We start from the raw sequence: 10,850 nt of genomic DNA, 5'->3' as shown, positions 1-10,850 counted from the left end.
TATAACAATCTAAACTTAAAATGGGCCTGAACTGGTAGGCCAGGAGGCAAAGGGTGGTGGTACAGGATGCATTCTGGGAACATTGGTGGAAGGAGGTTGACAATGATGGTGGCATTTGTCCTAATTCATTGTATGTCTGAAATCCAACTATGAAGGACTTTGTAAATCACAATGGTTTCTATAAAATAAAATAAAATAAAATAAAATAAAATAATAAACGGAAAGACAAAAAAGAAAAAAAAGAGGGGAGAAATAGTACAGCGGTAGGGTCTTTGCCTTGCAAGCAGCTGACCTAGAGCCAAGTGGTAGTTCAAATCCCAGCATTCCTTATGGTCCCCTGAGACTGCCAGGGGGCAATTTCTGAGTGTAGAGCCAGGAGTAACCCCTTAGCTCAGTTGGGTGTGACTCAAAAAACAAAAATAAACAAACAAACAAACAAACAAATAAATAAATAAAAGAACTTCTTTTACAGAAAAGCATTGATATCCCAGAAAAATGAAGTTTATTTTATCATTAATGGCTAAGATATAATTAGAAGGTAAATAAAAATCAAAGCAAGATCATTACAATTTCAAGAACCCATAATCCAATTATGACTCTCATTCCTAGAACTGATTGGTTTGAAATTTCATCTAATACAAATGGGAAAAAAAGGACATTTTAGTCTGTTGGTTGTACTTTGCATTGCTAGAAGTAGTCAAACTAGAATATGGCATTGGTAAAATAGCAAAATAAATTGATGTTTTTTTGGCAATGTTGCAAGCAAGTACTCTACTACTGTGCCACATCCCAATTAAAATAACATCAAATGAGTACAAAACAGTTTTTGTGAATATAAAAATTATGCAAATAGCCCCCAAATGGGGACAATATAGAAACATGTATTTGAACTCTCATATGCTTGAAAAATATGGTGATACAGGTAAGCTTTTTTGGGTGCATTCGAGTGAAGAAGAAAGGGGTACACCATTTTTTTTAATAGAGAGTGCATTCAAAGATGTAGAAACTTGATTATAGGAAGTACCAAAGAGGGAAATCATCTTGAAAATATCCCATGCTGTAAATGTTAGGAATGTTTTCAGATGTATGGTTCTCGGACACTCCCCTCCTTCTGCTTTCTTTATGTTCTGCAGACCACCAGCATTGCATTGGAATAACTTTGAGATACAGAGGAAATCAGACCATCACAGTAGCAAAGATCCTGGTGAGAGATTCATATTATTTAAATTTTCATACTTAAATTTAGATTGAGATAAAAATCACTATAAATATGTAAGCTCTAGAATCCTCAGAGACAGTGAAGTAGAAACTAAAATTATCATTTACTTTGCCATGTAGTTTTAGCTAATTAATTTGGAAATTAACCAAAATATTGACATAGGTATTTATTATAAAGATATATGGGATTTTATTATAAAGAAGCCTATTATCAGGGCTGGAACAATATCACAGAGGGTAGGGCATTTACCTTACATGCAGTTGACCTGGGTTCGAACCTTGGCATCCTACATGATCCCCAGAGCCCGCTAGAAGTGATTTTGAATACAGAGCCAGGAGTAACCCCTGAGCACAGTTGGGTGTGGCTCCAAAACCAACAAACAAAAATTTTCATTGTTATAAAGCTATTTAACTGCTTTTATAGTTAATGCGATCATACATAAAAGGTAAAGTGTCAGTTTTATATTCAGCTAGAGTGTTACAAAAAGCAATTAAAATTTTAATTCTTAGATAATACAGAATGATAGTACAGTGGATAAGGTGTCTACATTGCCTGAACATTACTAGTTATTATCCAAAAAAGAAAATAATCATTCTTTGCCAAGGTACAAATGTGTATTTGAAAACACCATAAAGCTATTTGAAGAATTTATTAAATATGTAAAATATAAATGTTTATTCCACTAAAAGTAACCATCTTGGGAGCATGATAATAAAATGACATTTATATGGGAGGGAAGACTAAAATCATTCTCTAACAAAAATGAACTTGCACTATTTCCGCAAACAAAACCAACCCTAAGTGGCCTACTCAGAGACGAATTATACAATCCAAGCCCCCTATTGTAACTACCACTCTAAACAACACAATTGCACAACAGCCCTCTCTGTCAATAATCTCATTAAATGTTAATGGATTAAACTCTCCCATTAAAAGACACATAATAGAGAACGGGATTAGAAAACATAAACCAGATTTTTGCTGCCTACAAGAAACACACCTACAAGTACAAGATAGGCACAGGCTTAGAATAAAAGGATGGAAATCAATTATCCAGGCCAATGGAAATAATAAAAAAAAGCAGGGACAGCCATTCTTATATCAGACCAAATTGCATTCAACCTCAAAAAAGTGATCAGAGACAAAGAGGGTCACTACTTACTGATCAGGGGAACACTAGACCAAGAAGTGCTAGTGCTGGTTAACATCTACGCACCTAATGCAGAGCCAGCAAAATATGTACAGCAACTGCTGGCAAAACTGGAGAAACACACGAAGGGAAATGTGATAGTAGTGGGAGACCTTAATACTCCACTATCACCACTGGACAGATCCACCAGACAGAAAACTAACAAAGAAATAAGAACCCTAAATAAAAAATTAGAAGAACTAGGGCTCATAGACTTATATAGGGACCTCCACGCCCAGAAAGCAGAATACACATTCTTCTCAAGTCCACATGGAACCTTCTCCAGAATAGACCATGCCTTAGGATACAAATATAACCTGCATAAAATCACAAAGGTAAGGATCATTAGAAGCACCCTGTCAGGCCACTATGCAATAGAAGTCAAAATTGACTGCAAAAAGAAACAATGGAGAAAATCCAACACCTGGAGATTGAACAACATGCTGCTCAAAAACAGCTGGATCAAAGAGATACTCAAGGAAGAAAGAAAAGGATTCCTTGAGACAAACGACAATGAAGAAACAACTTGTCAAAACTTGTGGGACACAGCAAAAGCAGTAATCAGGGGGAAACTCAAAGCAATACAATCCTATGTCAGGAAAGAGAAAAACGACAAAATTAGCAGCTTAAAGGACCATCTTAAGGAGCTGGAACAACAGCAACAACAACAACAAAAAACCAAACACAACCAGAAGATACGAAATAATAAAAACCAGAGCAGAAATAAACAACATAGAAACTAAGAAAACAATACAGAAAATCAACGAGACCAGGAGTTGGTTTTTTGAAAGAATAAACAAGATAGACAAAACACTGGCAAGACTCACAAAAAAAAAAAGAGGGAAAACACCCGAATAAGCAGGATCACAAATGAAAGGGGAGAGATTATAACAGAACCCCAAGAAATCCAACACATCATGAGGACATATTAAGAACAACTATATTCAGTTAGGCTAGAGAACCCAGAAGAAAGTGATAGATTCTTGGAAAAATACCAGCTTCCAAGACTAGAAAAGGAGGATTTAGAAAGCCTAAACAGGCCAATCACGTCGGAGGAAATTGAAACAGTAATTAAGAAACTCCCCAAGAACAAAAGTCCAGACCCAGATGGTTTTACAGGTGAATTCTATCAAACATTCCAAGAAGAATTACTTCCACTGATCCACAGGCTCTTCCAAACCATTGAAAAGACAGGAATCCTCCCCAATTTCTTTTATGAGGCCAATATCACTCTGATTCCCAAAGAAGGCAAAGATACCACCAAGAAAGAAAACTACAGGCCAATCTCACTAATGAACATAAATGCAAAAATACTCAACAAATTCTTAGCGAACCGAATCCAGCACTACATCAAAAAGATTATACACCAGATCAAGTGGATTTCATCCCAGGGATGCAAGGCAGGTTCAACATATGCAAATCAATCAACATCATACACCACATCAATAATAAAAAAGACAAAACCCACCTGATCATATTAATCGATGCAGAGAAGGCATTTGACAAAATTCAACACCCATTCATGTTGAAAACACTAAGCAAAATAGGTCTGGAAGGAACCTTTCTCAAGATAGTTACAGCTATCTATGAAAAGCACACAGCTAACATTATCCTTAATGGTGAAAAACTGAAAGCATTCCCACTAAGGTCAGGAACTAGGCAAGGATGTCCACTCTCTCCACTCTTATTCAACATAGTCTTAGAAGTCCTAGGAATAGCAATCAGACAAGAGAAGGAAATCAAAGAAATTCAAATAGGGAAAGAGGAATTCAAACTATCTCTTTTTGCAGATGATAATGATATACATGGAAAACCCTAAAAAGTCCACAGGAAAACTCCTAGAAACAATAAACCAATACAGCAAAGAGGCTGGTTACAAAGTCAATACACAAAATACATTAGCTTTTCTCTATACAAATAACGAAGTAGAAGAGAGATTAAGAATAAAACTCCATTTAAAATAGTATCAAAAAAACATCAAGTACCTAGGAATCAACCTTACCAGGGAAGTGAAGGACTTATACCTGGCAAACTTCAAAACACTTCAGAAAGAAATTGAAGAGGATCTTGGGAAATGGAAGAACATCCCATGCTCATGGGTAGGTAGAATCAATATATTCAAAATGACCATCCTACCCAAACTCCTATATAGATTTAATGCAATCCCCATTCAAATTCATACATCATTCTTTAAAGACTTAGAACAATCAATGATAAAATTTATCTGGAAACACAAAAGACCCAGGATAGCCAAACACATACTAAAAAACAGGAAGCTGACTGGCATCTCCTTACCTAACCTGAAGCTATACTATAAAGCCATAGTGATCAAAACAGCATTTTACTGGTACAAAGACAGAGACTCAGACCAGTGGGTTAGAACAGAATTTCCAGACATAACCCCAGATATACAGTCAACTTACGTTTGACAAAAGAGCCAAGAACTTGAAATTGGACAAAGAAAGTCTTTTCAACAAATGGTGTTGGTACAACTGGAAAACCACATACAAGAAATTCAAAATTCACCCATACCTCACTCCTTATACAAAAATCAACTCGAAATGGATCAAAAACCTCAAAATTAGACCCGAATCTATAAATTTTATAGAGAAGAAAATAGGAAGAACACTCAAACCTACATATCAAAAAGGTCTTCGAGGATGGAGCATCAATGGCAAGAACTTTAGTGTCAAACATAAACAAATAGGACTACATCAAACTAAAAAGCTTCTGCATGGCAAAAGAAACCCTACTTAACACAAGAAGGCAGTTAACTGACTGGGAAAAAATCTTTTCACCCATCATATCAAATAAAGGGCTGATATCCAGAACATACAAAACATTCAGGAAGCTCAGCCCCCCAAAACCAAATAAAGCCATAAAAAATAGGAAGATAAAATGAATAGACACTTCTCTGAGGAAGACCAAAAGATGGCCAACAAACACATGAAAACATGCTCACCTTCACTCATCATTAGGGAAATCCAAATAAAGACAACAATGAGTTACCACCTTACACTAGTGAGGATGGCTCACATCAAAAATAATAGGAACAATCTATGTTGGTGGGAATGCGGCATGAAAGGCACTCTCATCCACTGCTGCTGGGAATGCCCCCTAGTCCAATACCTATGGAGAGTGCTCAAAGAACTCAGAATTGAGCTACCATTTGACCCAGCAAATGCTCTCCTAGGTATCTACCCCCAAGTTGGAAGGACTTCATTCTAAAGTATGTGTGTACTCCACTAGTTATTGCAGCACTCAGTATAATAGCCAAGTCTTGGAACCAACCTCGATGTCCAACAACTGATGAATGGATCATTAAGATGTGGTATCTATACACAATGGAATACTACATGGCAGTCAGAAATGATACAATCACAGACTTTGCAGCAATGTGGATGGACCTAGAACATATGTTAAATAAAGTAAGCCAGAAGATTAAAGATAAACACAGAATGATAGCAATATTCTGAAGCACCTAGAACATACACCTTACATACAACTAATACTCAATAATCAAATAACAGGGTAGAAACCCCAAACACTGTAACAGTCAACATATACCAGAGAGCAGTGCCCAAAACACATAAAAGAGGAACAACACAAACTCTTGACTACACACTATACCACAAAAAAACCAGCAACAGCAAAAACAGCAGCATAGAAAGACTAGGTAAGTAAGCAGCCTTCTACTACAAAGGCCCATAATAAGCCTTTAGGGATCTTATACAGAATTACAGGTAAAGGATACCATGGGAAACCACTGACTCCAACGGAAGCATGCCATAAAAATATGTTTTAATGCCTTAATCTTTCTATACTTAAAATAACCTCTCAGCTTTTCTGTCTACAGGCGTTCTTGGATACAAATGGTGGACAAACTAAGATTGCATCTCGGGGATCAATCACACGAGATACCATACCCAGCTTGCACTTCGAGAATGTCCCGATAGAACTCTTTAACATTCCCATTATCCCTAGGTAATACCTTCATTTAGGACTTGAAGCACGTGACCACCCAAACCACCGAAGCAGCAACTGTGACCTATAGATTTATACTACAGGCCCTACTCATCAAACACACTCAAACAAACTAGCATTCCCTTGCTCTTTTCTCTAATCTTCTCACTACTGTATTTTTTTATTTTTCTTTTTTCTTTTTTTCTTTTTTTCTCCTTTTCTTTTTAATTTATTTTCTCTTTTCTTTTCTGCCCCTTCCATATACTTTCCCCTTTCATCCCTTTGAAAATTCGACTATCCCTTCACCCCGCAATCCCATCCAGATTCCCCACATTAAAACTTTTCACCCTCAGTTCCTATTCCATTAGGCATCCAGAATGACCTCCTACCCCAGCAAACCAGTACCCAATACCCAAGCTAAGGGACAACCAGTCAAATTCACACCTTGCCCCCTACAAGGAAAAGCAACCAACTCCCCTGCTGATTCATGCTGCATGGTCCTCCTTACCAACCCTTCCTAACGTGGACTGTTACTTGAAACCGGACTTAGCTCTACAAGTATCCCCCATTGCATGAACTCCTCCCAATTCCTCCTACCACAAATCTTTTGCCAATCTCAAGAAAGTCAGGTTGGGAGATGAAACGTCGCCTGGGAACCCACACACCACAAGAAAATCTCAAAAGACAATGGGAAACCTATACTACCATCATAAGTATAAGACCTGTATTACATTACCTCTTTACCTGCTTTTCCACAAATGCAAGATACTTTCTTGCATCACCTTGTTCCTTTAATTAACTTTTTACTTCATTTCTTAAAAATCTTTTTTCTCGTCATATATATACGTGAACACATATATTTTTATTTCTATTTTTATCCTTTTTTGGGTTTGTGATCTGTTTTTGTTTTCTTCTCTCTCCACCCTCAAATGCACCGGCAATATAATATAGCACCATTTCTCCCTGCAAAGGCACACTAAAAAAAGGGGAAATCTTACGTATAAAAACGAGCTCTTATTTATTAGGGATAAGAACTCATACTTGTTTACAATACAGGGGTATCTCCCACCTTGAAAATATGTCACGTGGACCCAACTTAGACCCCAGGTGATTAGACACCAACCGTCCAACCTTGAACCCTGAACCACAGACATAGAAATGACACACTTCTTCACAACAGCCACAGGAAACAAATCCCAACCCGGACATCCTTAACAGTGCTCAGACACCAACAAGTGCCAGCCCTAATATGATACCCTGACAACGAGGAAAATGGGAACAACTTGACCTAAGAGCAAGTTATCCTACTTCACCAGCTAACGATAAGACAAAATTAGAAGACTTGTCACCCTTTGGTTTGTCCAAATGCCAAGATCGCGATTTACAGATGACTGGCTGACAGAACCATGGCCAGACTGTATGTATCCTAGGACCAATAAAAAAGCCCTAGTCTAGGGTGTGAGCTACGACCTGCATAACAACTATGATCCCTAGTTCCAGAGGTCTGTCTGAGACTATTGCAATGGAAGGGGACCTCTGGAAACATAACGGAAGATGCTATCCCAGGCCACTTCCTAGGATCAGCGCAAAGACCAGGACCGCCAACCACAGAAGACGGATTAAAATGACACTGAGGGAACAGAACTTCTAGACACACAAAGAAAGACATAATCATAAGTTCAACTCCTTGACTCGTGCAGATACTGAGACCTCTAGATACAGAGGTCTGATGTTATCACCCAGGATGGAGCAGAAGTCTTCCATACACCACAAAAGCACCAAGGGGAGAGTAAATGAACCTGAAAGAAGTCTATAGTTAATCCCATGACAATATACTTCAAGGGTGGAGAAACCCTGTATCTCCTTGGCAAAGGAAATTCCTTTTTCGAATGACCCCAATATTTACTGTGCATCTGCAGGAGGGGAAAAAAAGCACAAAACAATTTTTATTATTGTTTACTTATCTATTTTTTGTTTATTTCATTGTTGTAGTTTGGCTATTGAAGTGGATGTCTCCATTTATATTTATTTATTTTCTTCTTTTCTTTTCTTATGTTCTCTGCCACATTTTTTTTATATCAATACCATGGATTTTGTATGGTGCTTACGCTTTTGTTTTGTTTTGTTTTGTTTTGTTTTGGAATGCTCACTGGATATTTTATTTGACAGTTCTTTATGTACTGTTGTGGTGTTTCACCTTCTTTTTCCCCTTCGTCTCTCAAACCAAAGATGAAAGCCTCCAGAAGGACTCCACCAATTTCCGGAGTATCTGATTCTTTTTTTTTCTTTTTTTTTCCTCCAGGTTATTACTTTTCTCTTCTTCAATTAAAACCGCATAACTTGAACTATCTAGTCCCGCCTCCCAATTGGGGGGGGGATAAGGGAGGTACCAAGACCAAATAGTTGTAAGACCACTAAGTAGTAAGCTAGGCACAGAGGGGACCACTTATTCTACTAGCCCCAGGGGTAAGGAAGGAGAATATGGGAAGAAGGACGGAACGGAGGTGGAGAGAGGACAATTCGGTGATGGGAATTTCCCTGATTTTATGTTAATATGTACCTAAAATATTATTGTCAATGATATGTAAGCTACTGATTAAAATAAAAATTATATAATAAAATGACATTCTTTACTTGACTAATTATAATATAGTTGCTATGTTTAAAAAATAATAATATGATTACTTTTTGAAATATTTGAAATTCAAATGATTAAAATGTAATAAATGTATAATTGGCGCAATGCTGGAGCATTATTATATTAAAATATTATTAGGCCTATCAAAATCCAACATTTACTCAGAAATCTTGAATTTTACCAAGTGACAGGAGGCCAGGATTATAAAATGTGACCTACAAATTAAGGATATCAATTCCATATTTTAATCACTGATACAGCATTCAACATGGATTTTTAAATAGTCTACATTTTACACTAAAAATTGCAGCTAAATTGTGGAAGAGTTTGTAGCAAGTGAAAAACTGTGGAGTACCTTTGAACAATGCTTTGATAGCATGTGGGAAAAGTGCTTAACTGTGGTTTTGGCCCAGTAAGGTCCTTTGACATCTGCCTGGTTATTTTAGACCCTCTATTTCAAACTGCCAGAGTGGACAAGCATCCTCCCCATCTTCAAATAAATACCCACCTGCTTGCTCACACAGCCTTAGCTTTTGCATCTGCTCTTCAGAGAAACCATCCTCTTGCTCAGGAAAATAGCACATCCCACTCTCCCAGATGGACTTATAGAGCCCCCTGGGATTTCAGTCCTCACTTTGGAGAACTCTGACGCAGTGAATTAAACATTGACCATGGCACATGACAAAGAACCAGCTGTCGAGCTGGAACATTCATGAATCTGAGTTTGCAAAGTTTTACAAAAGGGCAGTTTGTTGCTGGTTGGCGACCAGTGGTTCCCTGAAGGATGCTGTGTTCTTTGGTATTTCAAAGATTAAGTTGTAACTGAACAATGTATGAGGATGTATAAAAAGTAATTTACCATTTTATAATTACTTTTAATTAACCATTTTATAATGACTTCCTCCATGGTAATGCCTCTGGGCCTGATTGTGAAAACAATTATCAGCTAGAAATTTGCATACCAGTAATGGGTCCTAACATAAATGCCATAAATGTAGCTTTCTTGATACTTATTTTTCATATCATGAAATCATAACAATAGCTATATATTATTTGTTCTCAGTCTTCTTTCAAATTGGAAGGGTAAAGGAAATGAAAAAAAGCTTCATTTTATAGAATGTTAGAAATAACTACTTTTATTCTATCTATTTTATTTGATTCTATACTTACTTAAATGTCCTAAATATTATATCATATATAGATCCTAAATATTCTAAATATTACTAAAACAAAGGCAAAAGTCTTCATTTGAGATCTCCAGTCTCAACCTTGGCCCTTACCTGTCACTAGTATCAATGCAGTGCCAACCTCATATCAAATGTCAATCGTGGAGAAAATGTCAACACCCAGGACATATCTCTGTCTAAAAACTACAATTTTCTCTTGGCCTTCTTTGGGATCTAATGAGTGATATTATACTGTCATCAATTAACTCAACTCTACTATAGAAATTAAAACAATAGATTTTAAATATGAGAAGAGGGGCCGGTAGAATCATACAAAGAGTCACATGAAAATTTGTGGTGGGAAAGTTGCACAGGTGTAGGGGGGTGTTCTTTATATGGCTGAAACCCAACTACAGTCATATTTGTAATCAAGGTTTTTAAATAAAGATATTAATTTTAAAAACCTGTTTAAAACAGAATGAAATAAGAAAGCAAAATGCCTTTAATTGCCTGGTGGCTGGCTTTCCCTTTATCATTAGCCTCATCATGGTCTATGATGCAGTATCTACTTTCTTACCTGCATTAGAAAAATTAACTCAAGTGCAGATGACCTTTGTCTTCATGTGCTGGTCACCAACCAGTATATGAAAGTTCCTTGGAATATATTAATGAGAA

This window comes from Suncus etruscus, chromosome 12 (genome assembly GCF_024139225.1).
Source record: "Suncus etruscus isolate mSunEtr1 chromosome 12, mSunEtr1.pri.cur, whole genome shotgun sequence".
Lineage (NCBI taxonomy): Eukaryota > Metazoa > Chordata > Mammalia > Eulipotyphla > Soricidae > Suncus > Suncus etruscus.
This window is presented reverse-complemented; position numbering follows the sequence as displayed.